Raw genomic sequence first — 21,835 nt, forward strand, 5'->3', positions numbered from 1 at the left:
CTTAAAACAAGGATTCCTGGAAGCACCTTTTTAGTCCAATTCATGCATGAGTCTGCCCCACACCCTGCAGAAAAGCCCTGGCGGTCAGGGCTCAGGGCCTCCAGGTGGGTAAGGAGAGCTTAGTGCCCTCTCTGGAGTTGTCACCCAGAGACCCACGGCTGGAAGGGGAAAAACCTTGCATCCTGTGAAACATCCCCGAGACCCACTCAGGAGCAGAAAATGGGGAAGAAGCCTCAAACAGACCCTCGGGAGGGCAGTCAGCAGGAGCCACGGAGGCCACCAGGAGGGAGGGAGGGAGGCAGGCAGGGAGGCCAGAGTGATGTGGCTAGAGGTGACGTGGTGGGGGGATGACACGGCGTGGTTGGGGGAGGAGATGTGGCCAGAGGCAACGTGGCCAGGGAATGAGATACGGCTGGAAGTGACAAGAGGGGTCTCCAGGCCTCAGACTGTGCCTGATTTATGGATGACATTTTGATTAAGATGTTATATCTAACTTTAAAGTAGCAATTTAGAACCATTGTGTACATTTAAAGCACGGTACAAATATAGCACATTTCCCAAACCGAAGAACAGTGTATTGAAGGAAAAAATAGCAGCTCACCAATAAAAAAAGTGAGTAAAGATAAAATTCATTTAAGATCAGAAATAAAGAGATCCTACAGCTCTTCTAGTCCAATCCCCACCCTAACGTGAATGGGGGGAAAGGGAAGTAGATTCTAGTCAGTCAGAATTAAAGGCAAAACCGATCCACTTTACTTTCTACTTGACAGAAAATAAGCAGCTCATCAAGGAATCCCTAAGAACAGTAGCTTTAGGAGTCCCCAAAATGCAAAATTCACCTTCAAATTAAATCTACTGGCCGGGCGCGGTGGCTCAAGCCTGTAATCCCAGCACTTTGGGAGGCCGAGACAGGCGGATCACGAGGTCAAGAGATGGAGACCATCCTGGCTAACATGGTGAAACCCCGTCTCTATTAAGAAATACAAAAAACTAGCCGGGCGAGGCGGCGGGCGCCTGTAGTCCCAGCTACTCGGGAGGCTGAGGCTGGAGAATGGCGTGAACCCGGGAGGCAGAGCTTGCAGTGAGCTGAGATCCGGCCACTGCACTCCAGCCTGGGTGACAGAGCGAGACTCCGTCTCAAAAAAAAAAAAAAAAAAAAAAAAAAAAAAAAAAAAAAAAAAAAAAAAAAAATCAACTGCTAAGTGTGTATAAAGTTATTGTTTTCATTATTCCCTTCCTCATTCCCAGGGGCTTTATTTAGACCTTGTTTCCCTCTAATTGCCTCCAACACACCCAGGAAATTTAAACCCCACAAGTAAACTGTGTCTCGATTAACACACAGCGTCCTTTAGGAGCAGACAGTCCGTTGCTCTAAGACGTTCTTGTCACCTAAGCACTGAGTACAGCCTGAGAATGCACAACACACACACACACACGAACTCGGACAGACAACAGGTGAGATGTGGCACATGAGGAGGAAGACGAGACAAATGAGCTTCACCGACTTCACCGACACCCCGGATCCATGAAGAAGTGACACATGCAGACTGCTCGGGTGCCAGTGACTCCTCAAAAACAGCCAAGGGCAGCATTTGGAGAAGCAGCACCACAGGCCAGGAGGGTCTGGGGTCTTCAGAGGGGAGGGGCGCCCCCGACCAGGTGTTGGGGGCTTCAGAAGGGGAGGGGGGCCCCAACCAGGTGCTGCGGACTTCAGAAGGGAGGGGTGCCCCGATCAGGTGCTGGGGCTTCAGAGTGGAGGGTGCCCCGACCAGGTGCTGGGGGCTTCAGACGGTAAGGCAAATATATCCAATTCATCCTGTCACTAAAAACGAAATTATCTGCCATCTCCATCACAGATGATGCAGTGAGGTTTCCATCACCGGGGTGGTTTTTTTTTTTTTTTTTTTTTTGACAGGAGTTTCTGCTCTGTCACCCAAGGTGGAGTGCAGTGGTGCGATCTGGGCTCACTGCAACCTCTGCCTCCCGGGTACAAGTGATTATCCTGCCTCAGCCTCCCAAGTAGCTGGGATTACAGGTGCCTGTGTCACCATGCCCGGCTAATTTTCATATTTTCAGTACAGACGGGGTTTCACCATGTTGTCCAGGCTGGTTTCGAACTCCTGACCTCAGGTGATCCACCTGCCTCATCCTCTCAAAGTGCTGGAATTACAGGCGTAAGCCACGACGGCCTGTGATTACTAGTGTAATTTCTCTCTCTCACACCCACTCCCCCCCCCTTTTTTTTTTAAAATCAGCTTTATGGCTATATTTTTTCCAAGAGAACCCATTACCCATTTGAAGTACAAATAAGACACCATGTTTAAAAACCAAAAATTCCAATTTACATAGAAATCTCCAAATACCCAGTCTATTTGAGCCTTGAGAATAAGATTAAGCTGTTGGCTGAATACAACTTCCCTTTCCATCTGTCTGCCTGTTAGACACAAGGACAAAGCCATGAGCTAGGGACATAAAGGCAGCAACCACCAAGGCAGCCGAGACTCCAAATAAAAGCTCGAAGGACAACACAAAGGTACCACACCCTGCACGCCCTCCTCTCCTTCCGTTTCAGAACTTCCAGAGGATGAAACAGGGACCTCCTCAGACATCCCACGGTGCAGGCGGCCAGAGGGGAAGGCGGCGGCAGCCTGAATGAGGCCACCGGGAAATCACATTCCACAAACAGAAATTCTCCATGTGCTTTACATCCTCTGTCTCTGAAGAACTATGCCAGTCTAACAGTCGCTAGAAAACCTTATTCAAGTGTCATTTCACATTTCAAGCAAAAAAAAAAAAAAACTGTGGTAGGGCATGAGGGAAAAACATAGCCATGTGTTCTGGGGTATTAAAAATAAGTTTTCTTCTGTTATAAACGTATAATTATACATTCTCAGATTTCTGTATAATTGATATGCTTCCTAATTAGCAGACATAGTAATAAAAAGTGAATTCCCGAGTGTAAGATCGGAGGACCCATTCACATGGCTTCAGGTTCTGCTACTGTGTTTCAACTTAAGAAAATGGTTCTGTGTATTGGTAACAAGGCGTGAGTGTCTGTGTGGCTGTAATCAGGGTTCGTGTTGGCTCCCTAGCAGAGGATGTTACACTATTACATTATCTTCTACAGAAAATCCTGAAAAAATGAAGGCTGGATATACACACCCTCCCAAAATAATCCAAATGTCCATCGATATGACAAACAGATGAATTACGGTTTCCATCATGGAATATTCCTCAGCAGTGAAAACAAACTATAGCCACAGGTTCCAACTAGGATGAAGAAAACCTTTTAAACACGCTTAAACTGACGAGGCGGAATTCCTCGATTACAGGCATTGGCTCCGAAAGGGTACAGTTCTGAATCCTGTGATGTAGAATTAGTTAGCAACCCTGTTTAGGGACACATCTAGAAAAAAGCAAAATAATGACTACACAATTTTACATTCTTTGTAAATTATAACTACCATGAAAATTCTAAAAATGTGAAAATCTTCCCAACTCTTCCTTTGACAAGCTTCAAAATAAATACCCTAGCATTGCTTGCCACACCCACAGGTGTGCCAAAATAATTGAAAATATACCCAAGTTAATAGAATCAAAACTTGAAGATGTATGAGTGGTCCCTGCCTCGCTATCTCTACATCGTGTAGAAATTTAAGAGCAGGTAGTGGCACTGCAATACAAGGCTCAAACCAACTGGGTATTTGGAAACTTCTGTGCAAAATGACCTTTTTTGGTTTTTAAACATCGTGTTATTTGTACTTCAAACAGGTAACTGTTTGGTTCCCTTGGAAAAAATACAGCCATAAACCTGGTTTAAAAAAAAAAAAAAAAGGGAGTGGGTATGAGAGACAGTAGCTTAGAAATTTTACCAGTGATGGCAGGGAGCAGTGGCTCATGCCTGTAATCCCAGCACTTTGAGAGGCAGGACCCACAGGGCCTTTGAAGGCACCGGTCTCCTCTGTTGCCTTCCTGCCAGACTGACACCAGGACATTCACTGGGTTTCCATCCCTGTCTCATTCAACATCCCCCCCAAGGGTAGCCTTCATCCTCATCTGGGGCTCAACTCTGCCCTATTTCCTAAATCTCTGCCTTCAGAGCTTGAAAACACCCACGCCCAGGGTAACCCTAGGTCCACGTTTACCCCCAGAGAGTCCCGATTTTATCTGTTTCCCCAGCATCACCTTAGTGATAATTTATCCTGTAAATTTTGAAATGCCTTCACACCTCACCCCCACTGTCTCCCAGCAGACCCCCCTCAGATGCACCTGCCCCAGACCCCACACCCATGTCTCTGCATGCTGCCCTGCTCTGCCCATGTGGGGACCACCTCTCTTTCTTGAGGAATCAGCTGGCGATCATCTCCCGTGTGGAGGACTTCCCTGACTTCCAACCCTCTCCAGCAAAGGCAGAAGCCATCCTCGGTACTTCCTCAATACTCAGGCCAAATATTAAGATGACGCAGATGCTAGCTGTGCCTGGGATGCCATGGGCAGGGTCCCCAGATGCTCTGCACATGGCCCGGGGCACAGCCTGAACACAGCAAGTGCTACAGAAATAAAATCGACGTGCGCTGACCTCTGATAGGGCCTCCTTCACCATCTACATCTGTCTCCCCTCTGGACAGTAAAATCCACAAGACAGGGAGGGCTTGTCTCACTCATCTTCAAACTCCCAGTGTCACCCTGGCAGGTAAAGGGGACTCAAATGTCTTCTGAAGGAAGCCGCTGGTTAGCTGCCAAGTTAAAGGGCCTCTGAAAATCAGAGCTCTGCATAGGAGTCCAGCACACTTTATGATGAATGACTCCAACCACGGCAGAACTCGCCGTGGAACCAGTGCTGACCAATTCAGGGTTTGTTCACTGTTTCTCAGTTCATTAGCATAACTCACTCTAACAGAGCAGCCACGCACAGATCCTCAGACGTCTACACAGAGTGGGATGATGGCGCCAAGTCACGTGAATGTCCCATTGCAGACTGGGAGACACCAGTCAGACGCGGATCCAGGGAGAGTGCAGACCTTGCATTAAATTGGCTCCGTGTAAACAGCATTCCCTGCCAGGTCCTTTCCTATCTGCACAGCTTCTACAAATTCAACTCTCACACCTGACACCTAAGAATACTGCATACCCCCATGTGAACCCCCCACTTACCTCCCAAAATGACCCGGCATGGCCGAGTACAAACCATTTCAACATAAGGGAACTGGAGGGCATGTGGGGCTTTCCTGAGTCCCTGCTGCCTCCTGACTGGAGGGTCCAATGCTTCAGACCCCTAGTGAAGGGAGGGTCTCTTCGGGCCCCTCAGCGTCAAGAAAACCCATGTTCACTTTCTCAAGACCACACACAACCGAGTCACAAAGCAGGGCGGAACCTCGACTCTCTGGGTTCAGGTCACGTCGAGTTTACGAGCTGCTGCTGTGAACACTGCAGGAAATGATGAGCCTGATTCCGGGTTTGACCTCGAGCTGATCAGCATTAACTAATTTCACTTTCCAGGACTAACTTCAAAGGCCTGTAAAGCCAGAGAAGGGAGAGGAGATGGAACACGCCCTCACCCCAGACCTGCTGCAAGCACACACTTCTCAGATGTGTCCCAAGGTGCACAGCATGTCCGGTGCCTGTTCATGTCCACTGACCTGCAGGTCTTCTATGTGGCGTCAGCCTCCTGGGCACTGGGACAAGAGGCATAATGGCAAGTCCCCTCTGCAGCAAAGGTGAGGTCCAGGGACCCAACACAATAGAACTGACCTTTTTCTGACAGTCTTAAAACAGAAGGAAAATACTGTACAGCCAACGTCCCCTCATGCAGGTTTATTTACCTGTGACTCACAGGCCATGACAGACAACTTCAGGTTCTTACTGATTCCTATTTTCCCCATCCAGAAAACCTTTCTTTTTAATATCGTATGAACTTGCCATTCTGTAGGCCAAAAACAGCAAATATTAGCAGTTTCCTATGGTTCAAACGAATAAAACATGATCACGACCTTTTGTGAAACCATGAAGAAAAGGTGGATATCTCAATATGTGTTTCCAGACAGGCTTTGTTCCTGAAGCACTAACTCTGTTCACTCAGGATTTTAGACCCTGAAGAATAAACATCAGTATTCCACCAAGAAAACCAAAAGAATGAAATAATTTTGCATCCACCTTGGAGCCTTTTTAGGACAAGGCAGGACACAAACTTTTAAAAAGCTGCAGTTGTCCCTCTGTATACACGGGGACATGGATTCCAGAACACCCCCCGAGTTTACCCAAATCTACATATCCACAGGACCCACGGCCACCCTATGGAACCGCATGTAGGAAACGTTGGCCCTCCACAAAGCCAGGTTTTTTCAGTAAGGGTTTGGTTGGAAAAAAAAAATTAACATAAGTGATCCTTCAAAGCTCAAAACCCATGCCGTTCAGGGTCAGCTGCATTTACTACTTGTGTCATATCTGAGGCCTGAAAGCCATCATTCTCGATACCTTAACGTGACGGTTAACAAACTAACTGTTCTGATTAGAAAGAGGAAAAAGCTTATTTTTAAGCTGACAATCAGAGTGGACGCTGCTACGGTGAACGGAGAACAGACCTAAGCAAGCACCAAGGCTGGGGTGACTGCCTGTGCTCAGACCCACCAGGACGTGTTCCTCCATCTCCCTCTGCTGAAAGGGATAACCCCTTCTCCCCCACGACTAAAGGGCCTTTATTTGAATATTCACACGAGAAGTGCTATGAAAAGCTGAAACGTCACAGATAACATTTTTTAAAATAAACATTAACTTAAGCATTTAACAAGCCCATTATGATTAAAAAAAAAAAAAAGGTATTAAGTTGCTGGGTGTGATGGCTCATGGCGTAATCCCAGCACTTTGGGTGGCTGAAGTGGATACATCACTTGAGGTCAAGAGTTTGAGACCAGCCTGGCCAACATGGTGAAACCTCGTCTCTAACAAAAATACAAAAATTAGCCAGGCATGGTGGCAGACGCCTATAACCCCAGCTACTTGGGAGGCTGAGGGAGGAGAATCACTTGAATCTGGGAGGGAGAGGTTGCAATGAGCTGATATCGTGCCATTGCATTTCAGCCTGGGCGTTCAAGTGTGGAACTCCATCTCAAAAAGAAAAAAAAGTATAAAGTTTTCCTTCCAATGAACCTATCATTCAGCCACTGAGGTAACCTATAGGTACTTATTCAGCCATGAGATACACCACGGGAGACATAGGCAAACAGGACACAGTTCCTCCCTGAAAGAAGGCTGCACCCCAACAGAAGGCAGGCACACACTCCCAATGGAATTGGCGTAGGGAACAGATGCTGCTGCAGGTGGAACTGGCTGCACAGAGCACCCGCTCAAGTGTCTGAGAAATAAGGAGCTGTTGGTGGCATCACCTACCGCACCTGAGCTGGGGTGCTGGGGAGCCTGTCATCACCACCACCACCCGGGGCAAAGACCCCCAGAACCACACAACGAGCTTACAAAGTCACCGAGGAGATGACTGAGCAATGTGAGTGGAGTGATGCGAACATGCAGACATCAGGGCCACGCGTGGCATTTGTTTTGTGCATTGACTTGAGCATGCCCCAGGTGCCCAGATGGCTGGTTCTGCATTATTTCTGTGTGAGATGCATGTTTGCCTCTGGACTGAGTGGAGACCCATCCTCACCAGTGTGGGGGGCACCACCCTATCCACCCAGGGCTTGAATAAAACAGCAAGTGGGGAAGACTGGGCTCACTCCACCTGTCTGGCTGATGGGCCAGGGACATCTGTCTTCTGCCGCCTGTGCTCCTGGGTCTCAGCTCCTCAGACCCAGGTGGGATCTGCACCCTCCGCTTTTCAAGTCTTCAAGCCACGCCCTCCCAGGACTCTAGCTTGCAGGCTGTGGGTCCTGGGGCTTCTTGGACTCCGTAGCCCCTGCAGCAAACATCCCCCTGGAGACACACGCACACCCAGCTGGCTGTCTCTCTGGAGAGCCCTGATTAAAAGTTGCCCCTAGAAGTGGTCTTCAGAGTTTCTTTCTAGCCCTAAGATCCCAGCGCCCCTCCTAGAATTCTAGGCGGAAAGGTGAACGGAAACCAATGGACAGAGGTGTGTGCCGAGGAGACGCCAGGCAGCGGCGCTTGGCATGAGGGCACTAACGCTCTAAGCAAAGACTCAAGGTTGCTTGCCACAAAAATGAGAACGGTAAAGATTTCTTCAAACAGAAATGAGTTTGTTTCATGATTTGCTCTTAATACATAAGAAATCATAAAAGTAGGCCTATTAACAATTACATAAGTCTTTAGAGGCCCTTGAACTACTTCTGTGCCTTTGTGTTTTTATACAAAATAAGCCTGAGGCTAAAGAGAATAACGTCACCGGCCGCAGCTGGGGCCACGCGAGGACACAGCTTATACCCATGAGGTTCCTGGGTGCCCCGAGTCCTTCCCTTGCTATTTATGGAAATATGGGAGAAAGCAGGTCTGAGCATGGACCTGGCCATGCCCCCAGGGGCTAAGGAAAGCACCCATCTGTCCAGCCTTCCCTCTACCCCGCGGCTCCCTCCTACCCGGACTCTTGGGCTGACGCGGCTCATGCACTCAGCAGCGCCATCATTAAACGTTTAGCTTCACATCATGAGGGCCTCCTCTGGCCTCCTCTGACCACCCCTGGACCTGCAGTCAGCACTAGTCTGGAGGACACGCATGGACACGGCTGATGGATCACGGCCTTCAGCGAGGAAGGTGCCAGGCAAGGAGTCGGAGACACTGGGGATGGAGCTGCACTCACCCAGGGAGGCGAAGGCCGGCAGCGGCCACCACCGAAGACCTCCCTTCCCGCCCTGAGGGCAGCTCACCCAGGGAGGCTAAGGCCAGCGCCGGCCACCACTGAGGGTCTCGAGGGCCCTTCCCACACCGAAGGCAGCTGCGATCACATTTCCCATCACACCAAGAGACCCCTGTATTGAGCACAAAGCTTTTCAACCTTCGAATCAATAAGGAATCATAACATGGACATTCCCTCAATCCAAATGACCAGCCCACGAAACAGACAAGCAATCCTCATACACATTTCCTGTGGGAAAGTCAGTCCATCCCTGGGGCATCACCCCAGGGGTGGGCGAACATCATAGGGAGAAGCCCCAGCCTGGCTCCTCCCCCTACAGCTCCTTTTCCCTCTGCCTCCCGGCCCTCCCCACCCCCTCCTAGCTTCAGAGGCTCCTTCCTCCAATTCTTTCCCCTTGATGAAGTCATTCATCCCCAAAACACAAAGCAAAGGCATGGGGGCTTAAGAGAAAATCCACACCGTGGCTCCTGTTTTAGATTCTCATAAGTTTGAGAATAGCCAAGCAAGAATCTTTGGCATATGAATGTGGTCTGAAGGCATCTGAGCACAATGCCTGGCACTGGCCCGGAGTGGATCATGGGTGTCTTGGACATCTGCATAACTCTACACCAATTATTTTGAAACATCACTAGCAGAATAGAACCATGTGAAGAGCTACTTCTCTGTTAAAAGTAGGAAAAGACTCCAAGCTGCCCTCAAGGAACATCCTTCCCACCAGGAGTTTCTGCATCCAGCCTTTCAGGCACAGGCGCAGCCCCCGGGCCCGACTCCCTCATTCCTGCGTCATAAAGCAGCAAAGACCGTGGGGAATAAAGCAAGTGAAGGAGTCAGTCCCGCACAAAATGGGCTCCAGAAGCCACAGCCCCTCTCCCAGTGTGGGAGCCAAGTCCAGAGACCTGGAAACCCCAGCGTTCCCAGGGAGGAGGGCAGAACAATGCCATTTCCCCCTAGTTTACGGAGACAGCACCCCACGTCCTCTGGCCTTAATGGAAGAGATACTTCGCGTAAAAGATTTGAATGAATCTACCACACACAGAAAATGGGCTAAGGGCTAAGATACCCATTTAAATGCCTGCAAAAACACATTAAAGGAACACACAGATAAGCGAGGTTCTTCTCTTATCCAAGAAATATTCAGAAACAAATCCAGCAAGTAATCTCTTTGCAATCAAAAGACCAATTCAGAGGTGCAGATTAAAAATCAAGACACAACTGAACCCTTAATACACCAAGAACCAAGTTCCACGGAAGTGTAATCACGTCACCACCTCCCAACTGAAGGAGGCAGCACTGGCCACTGACCAGCTGTTCAGTCATAGGTCAGTGAACGAAAGGCAACGCTGCCCAGGACAATGACAAGATGTTAACTTGAAAAGGGCAAAATCGCAGAGGCTGGAGGGACCTTCCAGGTAACCCGGCCACCTCAGTGGACAGAGGACCCCCGTGGGGCCACAGAGCCCAGAGCTCCAGTGTGTTCGGGGCAAGCACTCAACTGCAACCCTGATGATGTCCGAACGCCTCCTGCCCTTCTGCGTCTCTGCCCCATTAACTGGGAATCCGTGAATGCTAAGGAAATGTAATGCATTTCACAATACATTTAGATTTCTAGCAAATTAAAGATAAACAGTGAGAAACTTTGAGAATTAACCAAAATACAGTTCACTGAATGCCCAAACTCAAAGCTAGTCTCCAAGAGGTGATAAGCTGTGTGTGGTGATTAATGCCTGTAAATCCCAGCAGTTGGAGAGGCTGAGGCAGGAGAATCACTTGAGCCTGGAAGATTGGGGTTGCAGTGAGCTGTCATTGCACTGCTGCACCCAGCCTGGGAAACACAGTGAGACTGTCAAAAAAAAAAAAAAAAAAAAAAATTAAAGAAGTTCAAATGAATTTGCCCATACCCTTTAAATTTTCATTTGGGTGCATGAGGTGATCTAGTTCCTTTTCCCTTGCAATACATGAATAATCTAACAAATAATTAAATATAATCTAACAATTACACGGGAAAATTTAATTATTTTCCCATTTCATTATTCCATATTTCAGAGAAAAAGTTAAAATTATTCCCTGTTTCAGGGAAAAAGCTAAAAATCATTTTAAACCTTTCTTCCACAAAACAATGCTCAGTCATCTCTATCTGCTTTATAATGTGGAATTCAACTTCACATGTCTACAATACAGTTTTTGTTAAACAGCATTTATGTAGACAGGCAAGAGAAACACTTGGTCTATGTAGAAGCAGCAGAAGACACGTTTTAACAGAAAAGGGAGAAGATACCACCGTGTGGATCATCTGGAAATTCTGTCTTCATCTTGCCCACACAACACACAGAAAACAGCCAAGCACGTGCCTAGTGTCCAACAGGAGCACAGAAAGGACAGAGATCCCTCCAGTTGTTTAGTGACCAGCCCCACTTGTCACCGCCACATAACAAAATCCGCACGGCAACTTCAGCACGTTTCATTCACGATTCCATGGAAATCAGGCTGAAGAACTGGGAGATGTTTTGCCCACCTTTAAAATCCAAGTGTGGGACTAATAAACATATTATGGGTTCACTTAACTTTTCCATATTTTTACTTGGAGAAACCTATAAAGTTCTTGTCAGTTACGTGCTTAAGTTTTTCAATAATATTTAAATGCAAAGGTCAGGCAAGACTTGAAAGGAGGTACACACATACGGGCTGGCGTGGTAGCTCACACCTGTAATCCCAGCACTTTGGGAGGCCGAGGTGGGCGGATCACGAGGTCAGGAGATTGAGACCATCCTAGCTAACACGGTGAAACCCTATCTTTACTAAAAATATAAAAAATTAGCCAGGTGTGGTGGCGGGCGCCTGTAGTCCCAGCTACTCGGGAGGCTGGGGCAGGAGAATGGTGTGAACCCGGGAGGCGGAGCTTGCAGTAAGCTGAGATCACACCACCGCACTCCAGCCTGGGGGACAGAGGGAGACCGTCTCAAAAAAAAAAAAAAAAAAAAAAGAGGTACACACATACATACCACGTTCTTCCCTCAAAGAAAAGGGCCCTTTTTTAGGATTCCAGATGGAAATGTGGTTGTCTCCCTGCTTTTGAGAGGATGGGCTGTTTGAAGCATGAACAGACTTTTCCTCCATGCACCCAGGATGCACCATGGGGGACAGTGCTGCCGCCGCCTCCCCAGTCTCTGCTCAGTGTGGGGCAAGGGGAGCTCATCTGTCTCCCGTGTACACTGTCAACAGGCCAGGCGCTCAGGAGGGGGCTTCCAGGACTCGCTGAAGGCATTAGTTAGCAGGGCAGGCAGTGCCTCGTGCTGGTGGGCATCCAGCAGTGAGGGGGTCTTGCACTTTACTCCCCGGGCCCAGCCCCAGAGGGGAAAGAGGCACCTGTATCATAACTAATGTGTATTTATAGACACACAGAGACTCTGCAGTGCAAGGCGCAGAACTAGAAAGAATCATGGAAATAAGAGGGAAGACATTTCGTTACGACTGGCACAGCCACCTCAAGCCTCAGCACTTCCTGCCGGAGCCCTCACTGACCAGACTCCTCCGGGGTCACTGCCACTGCCTTGCCCAGCTCACGACAGGGCAGATGGTGACAGAGCCTCAGAACAACCTCCCACTCCCCTTCCTCACCAGCCCAGGGGATGAGCTGCTCATGAGTGTCCCAAAGCCTGAATGCGGGAATACAGAGGTGACTGAGCAGAAAGGGGGACAGCCACAATGGCCACGGTTGTGCGGATATTGCTGGGCACCCCAGCAGCGCTTTCCACCTTAAAGAGGACTGCCACGGGTGTGCGGATGCTCCCGCGTGACCCAGCAGTCCTTTCCACCTTAAAGGGGAATGGCCACGGGTGTGCGGATATTCCCGGGTGCCCCAGAGCCCTTTTCACCTTAAGGAGATTTTCACAGTCTCATTTCAGTCTCCCAACTATTCAGTGAGGTTGGAGGAGTACCACTGTGGACCAACACTGATTGGCACCAAGTAAGGGCAATTTTATAACCAAGTCTCGATTGTAAGAGAATCAGGTCTTTGGCCATCTGGTCAAAGCTCTTTCTGTAACAAAGTTGGATAATTAAGTTGCACTTTGGTTTTCCAAATCTTGCTACAGAAACCACATCTTCCTAGGTGTGGCTCCGTGGTGTCACGTGCACACATCAGTAGCCAGGCTTGCCAAGACTCACGGCATGTTACACGTTCACCTGAGAAGGCTGCTCAATCGTTGAGGGCTCTGGCATGCTCTGAAATGAATTTGCCACTTCAGCCTACACTCTACTTCCTTGTTTGGTTAAAGAAAACCAAAAGGCAAAATTTGTTTTGGCCAATCGCCTGCTGCACCTAACTGCAGAGGTTTTAATTATAGTACTTTCATTGCATCCTAGAAAGCAAAGTCATATAGATCAACTCATTATTACCACTCCAAAGGTTTAGTAAATCTCCAGATAATCAGGCCAACATTTTAACAAGCTACATTAAGGTTTATAATACTCAAAATTTAAAACTACATCCATGCTTCAAAAACCACCATTCCCATTTTAGATGGACAAATGCATATGAGAAAGAAAGAAACGTGCTGAGTGCATTTTTTTTGCTAATCTTATGGAGAAACTGCCACTTTAAAAATGGCTCTAGTTCCTGGCTCCAGATGGGTGTGGTGGGTTGCCTCACTCATTTTCAATTCCACCTGAAGCTGGGAAACTAGAAATTCATTCCCAGACTCCAGGGCACAAGAATTCCCACTTCTGGAAACAGCCTGGAATGCAAACTTGTAGCAGAGAGTTCTTTCCTGCCCACCCTAACCGTCCTCTGTGGAAGGCAACAAAGACAAGTCCACCTACCGTGGTGCAACTGCACCACGAAGAACCATTTCAAGGTGGGAGGTGCCCACTGCTCCAACGGCAGGCCTGCCGGCATCTCAGAGCAGGCAGAACTGCTCCCTCCTTCACAGGGAAGGGGAAACAAGGCCAGGAGGAACGGCTGGGGAAGCAATCGATGGGGTGGCTATATGTACCGGTGCCTGTAGTTCACAGCTGAGCCTGGTGTCATGAGCACGAGCGTGCTGACATGCACACCGGGCCCAAGTTTAAGATCAAATATAAGGAGCTTTCCAACTATAGTATTTAACTAGATCTTTCTACAAAAATAGCCTCTTGATTACAGTTTTTATCCAAAAAGTTTTGTGTAATTAAAGAAATTAATTTTCCCCTAAAAGACATTTCTCTATCTCTTGCCCCATATAAATGAAACGGGTATATTAAAGAAAAAAGACAAATGTTTGACTTAGGGGGTTTGCCTATGACTTGGATAAGCATGATATTCTTCTGACCAACCAGGGAGCAGCTGGACCAGACTGGAGGGAAGGAAAAACAAATTTCCCCTCTGACCTCAGTTGGGCACCAGAGTCTTCCCTGTCAGAATGTGGGTGTGGTGCTTCCCACACACCAGCCTCTGACGAAACTCAGCCCAAGGGTGTGGGAAAAGGCCATCTACTTCTGAAAAATCTATAAAGTGCAGACACATCAAAAGCTTCAGAAGACTGTAAAGCGCCAAGGAGACCACTGCACCCTTGGAGTTTACAGAAAATGGTCAGCATCACACGTGCCTGAGGTCCTGGGTCAGCTCCCAGCTGCCGCGATGCCGTGAGCGCAGCCCTGGCTTCCCCTCTGATGCAGAGGGCTGGTCACACCGCTGGCAGCACTCAGAGATCAGAACATTCTAGATGAAATCAACGTGTTCCTTTTAAAATGGGGAACTGGGCAGCACAACTGAAGCTCTACGACTATCTCAACTACTGGGCTTCGGGGTAGCATTAGGAAATCATGAGAATCCAAATCTCAATTTCATGCAGATTCCAGATTCACTGTAGGTTCCAGAATTTCCTGAAACATTCTTCAGATTTACTCAAGATTTCCTTGCCAAAGCTAATAAAGTTTACATTCCTTATGGAAAAGCCACCATAAGCACCACCACAAATAAGATCAACTGGGGCCCGCCCTTCGCACCAAACATATAAACTGTTACTCACACAAGACTGTGCTGGAGGCAGCTCTCAGCTGAAGCCGAATCCGTGAGACTTCATTATCCCCATTTTGGATCGAGTGTGAAGACTGTCACAGCAAACCAGGGCCCCAGTGTGAAGCAGAGAACAGACCCTCTGACACCTGTCTGAACATTTCATTCCCACCTCTGTCTTGGATATTGAACACCCTCAGAGCTACTGAGTCACCCACATTTGCAGGTCATTTATCCTGCCACCAGGATAACACAATTATGCAATAAAAATGCCTTCTCAGGGCTTTGTCATACTCAACAAGGAAGCTCAGAAGGCTAGGTAAGCCCAAGAAAGGGGGAAGCAGCCTCCAGACAGACAAAAACCAAGGAAAACCGTGCAGAGACTTTCTCAAGAGAGCAGAAACAGAGCCCGCTGTAGCCTTTCAGGCCCTGCTGGCCGCAGTCCTACATTAGGTGGCAGCATTTCCACAGATGCATCCTGCTGGACCCATTTGAAAGGTCCCACTTGTGAGACACCCCCACTTCCAGCTCCTGCAAGACCCGCTGCAGCCGCATCCACCCCGGGGCCGACTGTGCAAGTCTTCCTGGCGAGACCCCTCAGAGCCTGCACACTGTCTGACTGGGGAGCACCAAGGATCTAGAAACGCACAAACCTGTTTTCGTGCTGCTTCCTGGGTTCCAAGTTGTCTTCAGAACGAGTCCTGCCTAAACCCCAGGCTGGGGAGCCAGCCACGGCCCAGCAGCACACAGCTCATGCGCTCCACCCACCCCACAGTGGACCACCGAGGCCCCAGCACGCTCTGTCCGCGGGGCAAGACTCCAGCCATAGCCACAGTTCAGGATTGGCCACCCGCCCCGCTGCCTTAATTACCTGCTGTGATCTGATTGGTTGGGAAGCTGATCTCACAGCCCCGCTGCCATAATTACCTGCTGTGATCTGAATTCTCATTGGTTGGGAAGGGGATCTCACTGCTCAAGTACTCCCTGCTGCCTCCTTGCAAACAAAAAAAATATCCAAAACCCCTCTTAAAGAACGTTTACTATAACCTCGAAACAAGACCCATCCCGAGACCAGGGAAGATACATAGGCATATCTGACATCTGGTGGGCGTCAGTGACCGACACCAAGGCTTCTGTGTGGCGTGTGAAGCCGGAGGCCTGTCACGGTGACTCAGGATGGGGTCTGAATAGGGGTCTTCCAAGCAACTAGGCAACAAGGAAGCACACCCCAAAACCCACCTCCCCGCACTCATGTACCTGCCAGAAATGCTGCGTGGCCATCCACACCAGTTGTGAACCAAGACCGATCTGTGTCCTGTGGCCCTCACAACGTCCGTACATGCCTGGGCCCAGCACAGGCCTGCACGGCACCCTGCTCACCTCCAGTGGGGCTCTCTCCTGCCAAGGGGGATGGCCCTGAAGTCCGTTGAGATTTCCAAAGCTCTACAAAGTCGTCCTTCCTCCTGCTTGTTCAGAAGGCCTAAAGCCCTGAAACACCAGTGAGAAATGACCTAGCCTCTTAAGGCAGCTCAAACTCCTAAACACAGGAACGCTGGACCGCTCTGCCCTCGAGAGCAGCTGATAACCCACTGGGCTGAGCAGAAGGCACAGACGTCACATCCAGAAGCCAGTGGCGCTCACGTTTGCATTCCAGGAGCCGCCATGTGAGCCCCTCTAAGGCTTCCAAGTCCCACTTGATTGTTTTCATCGTATCTCTGTAACGTCAGACTTTATACCTAATGGTATCTATAAGATTGTTTCTACTTTTATGAGCACATATGCTCCCTGACTTACCATGGGATGAAACTGTTCCAATAAACCCAGCGTAGCTGAAAATATCCTAAATAGAAAGTGCATTTGATATAATAGTTTCAACTTACAAGGAGTTCATCCAGAGGCAGCCCATCTCGGGCCAAACAATGCACTGAGTGTGCCTAGTTCGCACCATCACGAGGTTGAAAAAAAACACAAATGTAACCATTGGGAGCCAGGGACCTTCTGTATTGTGGCTCCTGTCTTCAAAGACAACAGAAACCTCTTCTTAGACAAGAATCAATTTATAATCCTCAGAATGTTAAACTAAAATTAGTTTAACAATCTACAGGTTCAAACAAAGCCAAAGTAGGCCCACAAGGCCGTTTGTGCCATTCGCTAAGACACACGACTCTGTAATAACCCTCACCACAGCCCCTCAAACCACTTAAGATTTCATAATTAACTCAATTAAACAATGGAAGTCATCCCCTTGATCTTTGACATGAAGGGACAATTTCCCCCCAAAATAGTACCTCTTTCCTTGACATGATTTAATCTGTGGTTAGAGTATTTAACAGGATTTCTTTTCTTCCTAGAAAATAAAATATACACCTTTCTAATAGGAAAAACACTAACTGATAATGCTATAGCTTAATCAGGTCCAAAGCGTTTTTTTTCTAAAGTTAAAAAAGAACCTAACTGCATCTTTGGACCTTATGTGAGGTAGTGTCCAGGGTCACTGGGACCCCTGCTTGGTCAGTGCACCCGGGTACCAATTAAAGACAGAAACCCAAGGGTTCAAAGCCCCTTCCCAATGGTTCCTCCTAGTGGAAGCCATGGGCACAAGGGAATGCGGCATTCTACAGAAGGCTTTGGGGATAGGTTGCTTGAGAACATCAAAGTGGCTCATGTCCCCTGAATATGAAGCCAGTGACAGCTCCCAGCTTCAATGCAGCACCATCCACAGCAGCCAAGGTCCGGAATCACCTGAGTGCCCGTCAACAGGGGATGAAGGGAACGTGGCCTGAACATACACAGGAGCAATACTCCACCACACAGCGGAGAGCCCTGTCATCCGCAACAGCATGGATGGAGCTGGAGGACCTTACATTAAGCAAACGAGCCAAGCAAAGAAACGGTGCATGTTCTTCCTCATAAGCAGGAGCTGAGAGATCTCATGGAGGCTAAGAGTAGGTGGTCAACAGGGCCCAGCAGAGCCCACTCATAAGCAGAGGCTGCTAATGGGCACAAACACACAGCCTAATGGGAGCACAAGACCTACTATTGGTAAATCAGCAAGGGGATGGCAGTGGGTTATCTACTGTGTATTATCAAAACAGCTAGGAGAGAATAACTTGAACATTACCAGCACAAGGAAAAGAAAATATTTCAAGTGAAAGATATCCCAAGTACCCAGATTGATTAATATAGGGATGAATCAAGATATCACATGCACTCAGAAAATATGTACATATATTATGTATCAACAAAAACAAAAACCAATGACAGAACCATTTGGGAAGCACGTGCAAGAGAAGAATGGGAAGCCTGACGTGGTGTGGCTGTGTGTCCCCACCCAAATCTCATGCTGAACTCTAACCCTGTGTTGGAGGTGGGCCCTGGTGGGAGGTGATTGACTCATGGGGGTGGTTTCTAATGGTTTAGCACAATCCCCCAAGTGTTGTCCTCATGATAGTTCTCCTGAGATCTGGTTGTTTGGAGGTACACGGCACCTTCCCCTTCACTCTCTCTCCTCTTCCAGCCATGTGAAGACATGCCTGCCTCCCCTTCACCTTCCACCATGATTGTAAGTTTCCCCAGATGTAGAAGCCTGTACAGCCCACAGAACTGTATGCCGATTAAGCCTTTTTTCCTTTATTACCCAGCCTCAGGTAGTTCTTTATAGCAGTGGAAGAACAATACAGTCCTCAGGACCAGCAATGTTTTCCTTCTACCCAGCGGCCAACAAGGGTCCCACACCCTAGCTGGTTTTCTGAAGCCTTTCAAAGAATGCTGAGGCTGTTTTGGGGATACTAACTTTCCCCATCTCTGGCAAACCAGATAGGGCATCCTATTTGCCTCTTACCTTTCTCAGAGAAACCCAACCTCTGAAACAGCCTCCGCCAGGGGCCTCCTTCAGCAGCAGCAAAGCTGAGTGTTCCCTGCACTTCCTTTCTTCTGAACAAGTAAACATCTTAAGCTTGTTTTTCCATCTTCCCAGCTCATTGAAAAAAAAATATTCTTGTGTTTTCTATTTTCCTCACACACACACACATAGAAGAGAAGTGCCGTGAGGTCAGGGGCTCTTGTTTTCCCGGATCTGAGCCTGGCCCTCAAACACTAGCCGAATTCATACTAACACGATATCCAGAGGCAGAAATGCAAATATCCCCACCACTTCAAATACCCTAAGAATCTAACAGACCGAGTGGCCCATGTAACTATGGTTTGTGCTGGGCCATTCAACTGGTGTCCAAATCCCTTTCCAAGTGAGCTCTTTAATTTTGGGACTTTTCAGAGAGCTTTTTGTTGTTGTTGTTGTTCTGTTTTTATTAAAGGGATCTATTACAGTTACAATCAAGAATATCTCAGGCTGAGTGTGGTGGCTCATGCCTGTAATCCCAGCACATTGGGAGGTCAAGGTGAGCAAATCACCTGAGGTGAGGAGTTCAAGACCAGCCTGGCCAACATGTTGAAACCCCGTCTCTACTAATACAAAAATGAACAAGCCATGGTGGCAGGCACTTATAATCCCAGCTACTCAGGAGGCTGAGGCAGGAGAATGGCGTGAACCAGGAGGTGAGGCTGCACTGAGCCAAGATCGTGCCACTACATTCCAGCCTGGGCTACAGAGCGAGACTCCGTCTCAAAAAAATAAATAAACTAAACTAAAAGTAAAGCAACACGCCCACTTAGTTCTTCACCAATGTCAGATACATACGTTAAAAGAAAAATAATATGAAAGCATGTTTTTAAATTTCAGTGTTCAATTTAACTATATCTTTTAAGAAGATAAGAAGATAGAAGTTCCCCAAGGATTGGGGGAGAAAAAAGCAGTTAAGAAAATTTTAAAACCTCAGGAGAAAAACAAGTAAGGGATAAGACCTCAAGGCAAAACTTTTTCTTTGCACTTTGATTTCAAAAGAACAGAGAAGCCTAAAATATGAACTCTCCCATCTGCATTTTATATTCCTCTATGTCCTTTGAAAGGCTGGAGATGGGATCCCAGGTTCCAAAGTGCCTGGCCACAGCTCACATCAGGCCGCATCTTTCACAGCCTTTTACTCCCCTGACTGTGCCTAGAGAGCTCTGTGGCCTAATTTACACATGTTCATCACTTTGAACAAAGTCTCAAGAAATGAGACAAATATTGACACTCCACAGAAGCAAGTATTCTCTTCTGAAAAGTCAAGTGTCAGGTTCCCATGAGCCAGGCAGTTCAGTTACAGAAAGTACTGGCTGATTTGCTGGTTTAGTGTTAAATGCATTTAAAATGTTAAGTGATCCGGCCCCCCTCCCAGTGGGTGGGCGCGTTGAGCTGGCTGCAGTAGTGATGCACACTGACCACATTCTTTCCTTTGGTTTTGCTTCAAGCAGTGCACCCCACACCCAGGAAGAGACCATAGGATGGCATCGAGGTCTAGGACAGTTCTAAGGAGAGCTGCAGGCCAACTGCCTTGTCCACAAATAGTCTCTCATTTCAGAGGAAATCACGGAACAGTGTTCATAACACATGAATTTTAAAAATTCATATTTCTAATTTCATCCCATTAGAACTTTTGAAGAACAGATGTGCACCTGCTCCAAGTCAATGAGAGGACACTCGGACAGTCCCTCACAGGTCCTTGGCCTCTGCCTCCCACCTAGAGAACGTCAGCTCAAGCCGATCACAGCACAGTGCGATTTTCTGTAAATAATGTGCACGCCTACATCTGAGCTGAGATGTGAATGTCTGGAATGTGTCTGCTAGGCCCAGGAGGAACTGCAGCAGCTCTGGGGACACAAGCCACTAAGGAATCTGATTTGGAGGGAACTCAAGGTAACTAAAACTAGTTCCACTGGTTTTTCTTGGCAAAGATTGATCAGGGAAACTGTTGTCACTGTTGCTAATTCATGGTAATTGGGATGGGGACTTAACAGAAAGTAATTAGAGCAATTACAGAATTTGCTACTCAATTACAATGGCACAGATTCCTGAGAATGGAAGAACTGTTGCCCAGGAATAGAGCTCAACAGGTCCTCCCCATGCCCCGGGAAACATGGCATTTCCACCCACCCCTGCTTTGGTCCCCTGGCCACCACCCTCCTGATCTTGGCCATCTGATGGCATCACTCCCCACAGCTGGAAACACCTGACTTCTTGTCACCCTCCCATCTGCCCTGCCTTCCTCCAGCCCAGCACACTCAGGGATGCCCACATACAGGACCAGGAAACCAGGGTTACCCTAAACCAGTGCCTGCATTCAAAGTCCTCCACAGCAGGACAATCAGCAACGGCCAATACTCCCAGAACCTTCCACCTCAAAACGGGAGCACATTTGGATTCAAGTTGCCAACACTGCATTCTCTTCGCCATGTACACATGGAGGCATGTCGGGTTCCACCTAAAGCTATCATCAGGTTCCACGCTGGCCAGGAGCCCAAGCCTAGTCACTCTGCATGATCTCAATTCACCACCCACAGAGAAGCCTGCAGTTTTCTTCTGGTGCACGGTGTGGATGGTGGATGCATTTCCCCTGAAGACTTGGAGACGGGAGCCTGGCCAAGGAGGCCAGTCAGCAAGGCACAGACATGCCCCTCTGCTGTCTACACACAGTACCCAAGTCTAGCAGTGCTCACTCTGTGGTGGGATCCATCTGGCCCTGCACAGGACGCGGGGCACAGGAACCGTGCAGCCTGGCTGCAGCCAGAGGCCTATGGCATCGCCACGAGGCTCTCCAGCCAAGGTGTCCTCACCACAGGCAGAACCATGCAAGAGAACTGCCTGCTGAACCGGAAGCGTCCCAATCTGCTCAGCCAACACAGAAAGACAACGGCCACCTACAGCTGCTGAGCCCCAAAATGTGGCCACTGGGCCTGAAGGGCTGAATCTGGAATTTAATCTGTGAAGTTCTTTTCAAATGTGTTTAGCTATGTAATCAAACCTTTATTCTAATTAAATTTAAAGGAGCCTCTGGCTATGGGCTCCCTTGTCGGGCATCACAGCTCCAGGGAGTAAGAATGGGAAGGAGAGGCCCAGAGCCTCTCTGCATTCTCCACGCTAATTCAAC

At 48.3% G+C, this 21,835-nt stretch overlaps 1 protein-coding gene across 1 annotated transcript in view; it reads right to left on the reverse strand.

The window, feature by feature from the left end:
- Positions 1–21,835, reverse strand: part of LOC135971521 (uncharacterized) — a 106,273-nt gene that overhangs the window by 48,213 nt on the left and 36,225 nt on the right. The gene's annotated exons all lie outside the window — the stretch shown is intronic.

Source organism: Macaca fascicularis, chromosome 6 (genome assembly GCF_037993035.2).
Source record: "Macaca fascicularis isolate 582-1 chromosome 6, T2T-MFA8v1.1".
In the NCBI taxonomy this organism is placed as follows: Eukaryota; Metazoa; Chordata; class Mammalia; order Primates; family Cercopithecidae; genus Macaca; species Macaca fascicularis.